The sequence below is a fragment of the Martes martes genome (assembly GCF_963455335.1).
Source record: "Martes martes genome assembly, chromosome: 9".
NCBI lineage: Eukaryota > Metazoa > Chordata > Mammalia > Carnivora > Mustelidae > Martes > Martes martes.
In genome coordinates, this window is record NC_137896.1 from 35,160,489 (window position 1) to 35,170,638 (window position 10,150).

Below are 10,150 nucleotides of genomic sequence, written 5' to 3' on the forward strand. Positions count from 1 at the left end.
AAAAATATTAATTAGAGCCCTGTCTTGGGGTAGAGAATTCACAGTTTGGTTGATCTCCCAATGACTGGCATTACCCAGGAGCTATTGTGTTCCCCAAAGCAACACTGATAAAAAGAGACTACTCCCAGAATGCCATGGGCTTTTTCAGTTAAAACTAGGATGGGTGTAACTTCTTTACTTCCTGAAGCTGTATCAGTTACAAATATGTGGAAACAGAGCAGATTAAGCTATTATGGAGAAGTTTCTTCTGAATAATTCATATTATTTTCTCTGTGCAGAACCATTCATTCTCCCCCTCCTCCCAGATATGAACTAAATATTGAAGGCTCATTACATTTCTAAATATCAGAATTCGAACCATGATATTAGGTTTGGGAGCAGGCTGAGTGTTTAGTGTCCCAATGAGCAGGATGTAATAAAAACTCCATAAAGAGCTAACTCTTTACCACATACTTCGAACATTATGCAACACTTGAGGGAAAATAACTTACAGTCTTAGCTTAATTATGCATGGCTCTGAAGTAAATCAAGATCATCCCTCCAAGTCATGTTTTAGTAAACATTGTCCTACTCTCAATACCGCACATTTTAAATCAATGAAATTTTAGGTTTCATCATCTTAGTGATAAGTTTCTTGTGGAAGCTTTGCCAGCAAAATGACTCTCTGCATGAGTTGGTTTTCCATTGCTGTCGTTGAACACAGAGCCATCTTGCTCAGTAGGAAATGACCACAAGACTCCCTGTGGCCAAGGAGCTGATGTTGTTCAAGGCTTTCTGGTGCAGTGAACCACTTGACTGTTTAACTGTACCCGACTATTTGACTCATCAGTCTCCTGTGTCAAGTAACTCATCCAGACTCCTGGGTAGTTCTGTCATTTTCCTGGATATGGCATAAGGTTTGGTGCATTCTCATCCATGTCACATCAAAACTTGAATCTAGGCATAGAACAGATGGAATCCTGTTTAAATCCCCACCATTTCATACTCAAGTTCTCCCTTCCAAAAGACATCACAGTCTCTAGCTTCTCATGGTGAACTGTTTATAATCCCAACCTTCTCTCCTTGCCTTTCTACCTCTTCTGCCTTTTGAAGGACAATCTGAGATAGACTGATAATTTTTCAGAGTGCCATGTTAGTCTGTATGCCTCAGGGAGGGCTGGGAGGGCAGATCTTAATTACTCAAGTATTTGTTGGGTGTCTACTGGATGTTAACCCCTGAGGTCAACTGAGGTTAGACTGTGCATCCCTCACCCCCAGAATGGCAGCAGTAGGGGATGAGCCGAAGCAATGGTGTTCTGATATTGTTGGTATACAAGAGTTATTAGAGATGGCTTCACAATGGCATGAGAATGGAGCATGTGGAACCTGGCTAGTGGTGTTCATTTGATACCAAAGAAAGAGAGTGAACAAAATTGTGTCCTTCAATTAAGAGTGACAGTCATCCAAGGAAGCTCTTTCAAGTCTCTCTTTGAGCAGTTGTTCACGTGGTTGAACAGGCTTCTTAGTGTAGAAAAAGTCAAAGCATTCAAGAAGACAATGGGCTATTGCTGAGGTGGTGGGATGGATCGAGTGTAGGAACTCTTTTTTCTTATTTTGCTCAAAATGCTAAAGTCCTGTAAGAAGAAATAATAGTTAACACTCATGGGGGTATTTAGTATGTGACAGGATTTATTTTCACCCTTTTATATACACCTAATTTAAACTTCACAGGAACTTCTTAGGTGGGCACTATTTTTGGGCTGGTAAACGGATACACAAAGAACATCAGTACTTTGCCTAAATTCATGTAGATAGCAAAAGATGAAGCCAGACAGTCGAGTTCCGGAAGCTGGGAGGTTTTAACCAGAAAATACAGTTCTTTGGGATCAGTTTCCGATGCCGCAACCAGGAGAAAGAAGCACAACATCTTAAAAATTAGTTTCAGAGAATTTGGGTGATTTTGTTTGTTTGTACATAGGAACCAGTCATATGGTATGGGGGAAGGGCAAATGGTCATATTTAGTGAACAAACACATTTCCTAGAAATTAGCTCGGAGTTTGGAAACGTTTCTGCCTATGAACCTCTTGTAGGTGGTTTTCTCATCTAGAAAAATTTGCCCTCCGGATTTTGCAAAGCAGAGCTCTGGAGCTCCCCTGGGAGAGTGGGAAGACGTTTCCTCTTAAGCTGACTGAGTGAAAGCCCCAGCAAAGTGGCATTTTATAGAAGAGGTTCCATCAAAGTCAGGAAAGCTGAGCATAATTCCTTAAGTGTATCTTTGTGTAAACAGGGAGGACTCAACAAGATTTTAAAATAACACAGTTGAGTAAGTGAAACAATTGAAGATATGCATCTCATTCAAATTGAATTCACCAACTGCAACAATATTATCTCATGAGGGAGATTTTGTGTCACGTGTTCAAAGCTGGCTTTAAGTCCTTAAGAGGTATCAAAATAATCAAAGTGTTTTCTTTGCTCTTAGGCATCTTGCGAAAAAGTCATAAATGGTTGAGATGTTCATGCTGATCAGAAACCACAGTTAGGAAGTGAAAGGAAAGGATGTTTCTAAGCATAAAGCCAGGAGGGAGGAGACTCTCTCTGTTGTTTTAACTTCTGTCTTAGAACTGTTATGCTCTTTCTGCCCTGGATCCCCGACTCGAAGTTGCCCGAGACCCTTTGGAGAAGAGTATGTCTTTAATGTGAGAAGAACAGAATTGAGATAGGGATTCTCAAACTTGATTGATTATCATAATCACCTGGAATGCTTTTTTAAGATACAGATTTCCAGTCTTCTCCCTCTGGATATTCTGACTTAGCAGGTCCAGATTGGAATTCAGGAACGTGATTTTTCATAAACCTCTCTTTTTAAAAAATTAACATACAGTGTATTATTAGCCCCAGGGGTACAGGTCTGTGAATCATCAGTTTTACACAATTCACAACACTCACCATAGCACATACCCTCCCCAATGTCCATCACCCAGCCACCCTATCTCTACCCCCCACCCACCCAGCAACCCTCAGTTTGTTTCCTGAGATTAAGAGTCTCTTATGGTATGTCTCCTTCCCAATCCCACCTTGTTTCATTTTTTCCCTCCCTTCCCCCCGTAACCCCCCACCCTGCCTCTCAAATTCCTCATATCAGAGAGATCACAGGATAATAAATCTCTCTTAATGGGCATCTATGACCAACCAGGATGGGGAGCCACAATCTAGTGTATACGTTTTACAAATGAGTGGACTGATGTGTGGCTCGGACGATTAATGTACTCAACTCCTCTTCTAGAGATGGAGCTGAGACTGGAGTTTTTTCCCTTTCTTCCTTCCTTCTCTAGACTTAGTGCTTTTCTCAAGTCTCTGAGTACATATAAATTGGACAGCAAGGGATGAGTGTGTGTGTGTGTGTGTGTGTGTAGGTGTGTGTCTGTGTGTGTGTGATATGCAGGCACATAGGGATGAGGACCTATCACTTGAAGATACTAAATATCAGGCTACTATAATAATACTATTATTTCAAAATGGAGTCAGATGAGTAAAAATCTCTGTTGGAATTAAAATGTTAATTTTGTGGAAAAAAATTACTTAGTACACAATCTCCTAGGAGAAGTAAAAAGCACCAAAAAGAAATGATACACTTTCCAAAGAGTCTTTCATTAAATATTAAACTTACTTTGTCCAAGGCTTCCAATTATGTATAAGAACCATGCCTTACATCCTGGAAAAGACAGACAAGTAGTGAAGAAAAGTCTTATTAACTGCTTCTCCCTTCTCCAGTCAATTGTCTTCCCAAAATCCCATTTGGATTTTGAGCTCCTGAGGTCAGGGACTATGTCTTATTCCTGCTTATATCCTGACAATAATTATTATTTATTGAGCACTTACTTCATTCGCAAAACAATCCTATGATATAGGTACTGTTATAACCCTATACCACACATGAGGAAATAGGCAAACACCATCTGGTTTGTTTAGTGAGAACAGAGGAAGTACCTCCTCTGGCTCCAGATAGACAAGGAAGGGATTCAGGATGAGGTGGGACTTTAGTTAAGTCTTGCAGGATGGGTACGCATCAGGGGGAGGAATGATCTCTGGTGGAAGGAAGGAATGCCAATGTGTTTGAGAAGGTGGGAAGGAATCAAGGTGGGCATGCTTGAGGGTCAAGTGCAGGGTGGTCTCCTCAGAGACAGAGAGGCAGTGGGAACTGTGGTTGAAAAGCAATTTGGGGTGGACCTATGGATGGCCTTGAAATCTGGATAAAGAAACTTGGCTTTGTTTTGTCCAACATTGAGGAGTTATCCAAGACTTCTTAGTAGGGGAACTACACTTTAGAAAAATGCTATTCTGGGACAATATGAGTGAGGGGAGGTCTGAGGCACCAGAGCTTCAAGTCCCTGTTCAAAGAAATAGGAACATTCGGAGGAAGCACCAGTTACAGGGGAGAGGAATAGAAGAGTTCATGTTTGCTTTGATTGGGTTGGGATGCACAAGCCATGTGGCCACCTCTAGCAGGCAGTTGGAGCTCTGGGGCTAGAAAGAAAGATATGGAATGTGGATTTTTGAAGTTGGTAGTAAATGAATCTCTGAGTAGAAGAATGAGGAGCAGAAAGAACAGAGGGTTTGGGACCAAAACTTGTGCACCTGACATATTGGGGGATCAGGAAGATAAACCAGGGAAGCACATAGTTAAGTGGAGTCTGGCATGTAGTGAGCTTTTTCATTTCATTAAAAAATATCCCCGTGTATATGAATAACTATTTAATGTGTTCATCTCTTATGTGTGTGTTTATCCAGTGAGATTTTTTTTCCCCCTGACTGCCTGCAAGACATTCCCACCAAGCTGTTTGCCCTCTGGAAATCTTGCCAGAACCTCAAACGTAATATTTCCCAAACTGAACTTGGCTTCTCATTTTCCAAACTTGTCTTGTGTTCTGTGTTCTTTATTTCTACTGATGGCACCCCATCTTCTAGACTCAAAACTCTTGGCTTCCTTGTGTATTCCATTTGCTTCCAAGGCCCAGAAGGTTGACCTCTTTGTGCTCCTTAAGTGCCAGCCTCCTTTCCCACATTACTGTGCTTGACTTCAGGTCCCCAAGTCCTTTACCTGGGGATGTTTAATAACCTCTTAATTCATCCTCCCAAGTTTATACTCTCCTCCCTGTCATCCATCATACACATTGCTACCACCAGATTCATCTTTTGGCATCTGATCTTCTGACTCACTAGATCCTCTTAAAAAAACCTTACACAGCTTCAATTTGCTGACAGCAGTGGTTTTATATGTGGTCCCCCAAATGAAATCTTATCCAGAAACTCCAGTATGTCAACTAGATAAAAGCAGGCTGTTCTGGTCACACAGGAGAGAGTATCCTGGATCATTGCCCATTCTGTCTTCACAACACCCAGAACTCAGCAGAAGAGAATTTGAATAAGTGCCAACTTCCTGAGCCTCATCGTCATGGCCCTTTGAAATTTCCTCTCAAATTTTTCCCATTTTATTTCACATTAGTGCCAACTATGTCCCCTACAGTTGAGTCTGAGGGAACTGCTATTTCCATATACTTCCATTCTGTGTCTTTAACTCTTCTGAACAAAATCTTTTCTGTTTACAGTGCCTTTCCTCTGACTGCATATGTCCAACTCCTGTCCTCACAGACCCACCTAAAATCTCCCTCAGTGGAGAGTTCCTCCCTGATTCATCCCCCTTACTTCTAAGTAATTTCTTTTCTCCTTAATCCATTATTGTCCATGATCTGGGTGTCTTGTAGGCACACATCACTCTCTATTCTTATTAGAATAACTTACTCTCTGTTTTCTCTCTCCTTATAGACCGCAAGGTCCTGAAATTGGAATAATAGATTGATTTGCCTCCGTATTCTTCCTCAGGGGCTGGGACACACCTTGAGCTTGTGGTTCACAGTTATTTGCTGAATGAATACCTGCTTTGTGAGCATCTTGAAGTGGGGGGGGGAAGGCTCCATCGTTATCATACATTTCCCATCATGCACAGGGCAGTGCTGGGCTTACTGTTGACTTATATTGAGTCTATAAAACTGGCAGGCCTTTTGTTTTACTTTGGAGCTATAATATGTATTCTTATCTTTTCAGATAGTTTTTGCAAACCATGATGGGAGACCCTGTGGAGAGCCACAGAAGGACAGTTTGTTCATCCAGCATGGAGGTAAGGGGAACAGTATTAACATTGCCATTTTGTTCATGGCACTCATTGGCTGCAAGAGGTAAGATGCCTTTCAGAGAATTAGAGGCAGAATCTTAAAATGCCTTTCTTTGTTATACCTCTTCCATCCTAGGTCATCTTTCCAGTAAGTGTTTTGTGGCATGTTACCTTCGAGGTCATTTACTGCATGTCACTGTCTTTAGGGCAGACCTTCTGAAGAGGTCTGGAAAGAATCTAAACTAATGGTTTGGAACTTTTATAGTTATGCATCTCTAGCTAGGTATATAAGTGGTTTGAGTTGAAAGAGCCTGGAGTTCTGCGGCAGTAAGCTTCTGGTAAGGGCAGTGGGAAGTCTGAAGGAATAAATTAAAGTACCAGATGCCCTTTATACTGCTCAACTTCTCAGCATGAGTCAGTCCCAACTTCCCAGCTTGGGTCACAAGTTTATCTTCTTTAAGGGCTGTGAAAGCAGCCACAATGGCAGGGGATGATGGATGGAGTTGTTCTGAGGAAGGGTGTGCATGGAAGTTCTGTTGGGGTCTTGCAATTCCCCAGGAAGTCTCAAGAATTTCTTAAAGTCTAAATTCAATAAATGGAGAAAAGAGGGGGGTGGTTCACACAGTCCTTTAGACTAAACTGTATACATTTCAGTACATATAGGAAAAGTTTGATTGTAAGAGTCAAATAATAAGAGGAAAGGTTTTTGTGATTGCTTCTTTTGAAAATCAAAAAGAAAATATTGTGATTAATTATTTAAAGAATTAAATGCAAGTTACAGTTCCTCATTTACATATCTTTCTTTTAATGGCTTAAATCTCTTAAAGCACACAGGCTTAGACATATGACTGTACTCAACTGTTCCTCATCTCCCTTAAAGTTGGAGTTGCCCCGAGTTTTCCATTAATAAGAAAATCAGGTGTTTTTCAATAATAACTCATGTCTTGAAAATGGAAATAATGTACATATTTCCTGAACCAATGATTGGACATTTATTTTATTTTATTTTATTTTATTTTATTTTAAGATTTTATTTATTTATTTGCCAGAGAGAGAGAGATTGACAGAGAGATCACAAGCTGGGAGAGAGTCAGAGGGAGAGGGAGAGGCAGGTTGCCCTGCTAAGCAAGGAGCCCCATGTGGGATTCCATCCCAGGACCCTGAGATCATGACCTGACCCAAAGGCAGATGCTTAACCGACTGAGCCACCCAGGCATCCCAATGATTGGACATTTTAGCGTCATTTCTTTGGTACAATATTCACAGTAATATGTTAAATGCTGGCCCATTCACAGACATTAACCATCTGAGAATGCTTAGAAAGACCAGGAAATAAAATAATTGAGTCTTGTTTTGAGGTGAAATTCAACAATCTCTTAAGACATAGAAGTTAGGCACTTCAGCTTCTCTTGGCTTTTGACTTGGCGAAGGTGAAGGTGCAACAGACTTTGGTCATCCTGAATTCAGGTTCACTGGACAACAGCCACCTCCATTATGCCACCTAAGTTTGACCCCATGGAGATCAAAGTCATGTACCTGAGGTACACCACTGGGGAAATCAGAGCCACATCTGCCCTGGCCCCAAAGATTGGCCCCTTGGGTCTGTTTCCAAACCAGGTTGCTAATGACATCACCAAGGCAGCCAGTGATTGGAATGGTCTGAGGATTACAGTGGATCTGACCATTCAGAAAGGACAGGGCCAGATTGAAGTGGTACCTTCTGCCTCTGCCCTGATTATCAAAGCCCTCAAGGAATTACCATCAGACAGAAAGTAGCAGAAAGACTTTAAGTGCAGTGGAAATACCACTCTTGATGAGATTGTCAACATTGAACAATAGACGCGGTACCAGTCTTTAGCCAGAGAATTCTCTGGAACCATTAAAAAGATCTTGAGGACTGCCCAATCTGTAGGCTGCAATGTTGATGACAACCATTCTCATGACATTGTTAATGACATCAATAATGGTACAGTGGATTGCCCAGCCAGTTAAGAACTATAAAGGAAAATATTTCAGTAAAGAATCATTTGACAACTAAAAAAAAAGAAGAAGAAGAAAAAAAGAAGCAATGCATTTCACATAGAATGAAATGACAGTATTTCTCTTAAGCATTGAATATGCAATATAAAACAGGACTTAAGGACACAGTTTTAGAATTTTATTGCTTGGTTTAAATTCCAGCTTCTCCACTAATATAGCTGTGTAAACTTGGTCAAGTCATTTAGCTTCCCTGTACCTAAATTTCCTCATCTGAAAATGGGAGTAAGAATAGAACTTGTCCATATTAATCCTCTCTTACTACAATAATGGTGTGTAACAAATAGCTCTCCCCAAATCTCAGTGGCTTATAACCATAAATATTTTTTTCTCCTTCAGGGTTTGTAGATCAACTGTGCAACTCTTAGGCTGATAGTTGTGTTCAGATTGCCTCCGCAGGTGCCAGGCTGAAAGAGAAGTGGTTCTCTAAGGAGGAATGTCAGAAGCACAAGAGAATGAGCCAAATCATTTAGCAATTTCAGTCAGACCCTCTGCTTGCATACATTCACATTTCAGTTGTCAAACAAGTCATATGGCCAAGTTCAACACTGAGGAGGTGGATAATTATGCTTTTCCCATGGAAAGAGGAAGATCGAGTGGGTAGTTGTTGAACAATAATTCCTACCTCACTATATTAAGGTTGTTGTGAGTGATGACTGATATAATATTGTATAGCTCTTAGCACATTTACTTGTTACATAGTAAAAGATCAATATGCGTTCCTTATTATTATTTCTTATAAAAATGGTGTCATAAATTTGAAGAGAGCAAAGAACAAAGGAACTTCTGGAAACTCATGCAGACCTTACTGAGATTCATGTTCCAACTTGCCCTGAGTCTCTTCTTTATTGCCCTACTTCTACTCCTGTTAGAACCTGAAAGACTGTTAGCAATATGAGAACAGAGAGAAGTTTCCATCTCTTGCTTTCTCTTCTAGGCTGGTGTTCAGTTAATCACTGACTACTACTTCCATAATGGTCCACAAGTGTCACAAAATCTATTTTCTTAGAGCCTATGGTAGTGAATTGTAAATCTTGGGAAGTGCATAACTTCTCTTAATTTCCTCCTTCTCCCTTCCTCCCCCCTTTCTTTCTTTCCTCCCTCCCTCCCTTCCTTCTTCTTTCTATCTTTTATTTCTTTTTAAAAAACAAAATAGTACTTTCGTTAGATGAATGGATTGGATTTCAGTACCTACTATAACCACAGACTCTTGTAGTGAATTTGTCTTTGGGTCTTGGAAGCAGATGTTGAGGCAGAGTTTGAGATGCAAGATATTTATTAAGATGAACACCTGTGGGGACACCTGGCTGGCTCAGTCAGTACAGCATGTGACTCTTGATATTGGGGTCATGAGTTGAGCCCCACATTGTGTGTGGAGCCTACTTTTTAAAAAAGGGGAAAAAAAAGATTAATGCCTAGAAAAGGAAGGACTAGGGAGTACAACTGGGATAAAGAAATTAAAACATGATGCATGTATGACAAAGCCTCAGCCAACTGGGCTTGAACTCTAGAGCTATGATGTCTTTCAGAGCTCTCCTGAGTTGGGTCAAGATGACCACTCCCTTAAATGTCTTCATAGGTCAGTCATTTGATGTGGGTTGCACCAAGAAAGTGTGTGGCTTAGGCTTGGGCACTGTGTGACTGACGCAGACCCTGAAGGGGCTGGTAGCTGGAGCCTGCGTGTAGAAGGCACATCCATAGGTAAATAGTAAGCCCTTCCTAAAGAGAGGTCTGTGTGGTGCATCTCCAGGTCACTCACAAGTACCCAGTTCATTGTACTCATTTCATAAATGTTGATTGTTATTATTATTGCTAGTTATCAATATTCATGTATATGTACAGTTTTGCTATCTCATCCCTTTTACTGCCTACCCTCCACCACCCCCCAATGGCCTATCCACCCCAACCACCCCCCACCCCCGACTTAGCATAAGCTTTAAGAGAGAGTCATGATGGTAGCAAGA

General features: G+C 40.9%; 1 pseudogene across 1 annotated transcript; it reads left to right on the forward strand.

The window, feature by feature from the left end:
• Positions 1-7,643: 7,643 nt before the first annotated feature.
• On the forward strand, positions 7,644-8,141 carry LOC308349662 (large ribosomal subunit protein uL11-like; annotated as a pseudogene). Its single transcript has one exon. The product of its transcript is annotated as a large ribosomal subunit protein uL11-like (transcript).
• The last annotated feature ends 2,009 nt before the right edge of the window (positions 8,142-10,150 follow it).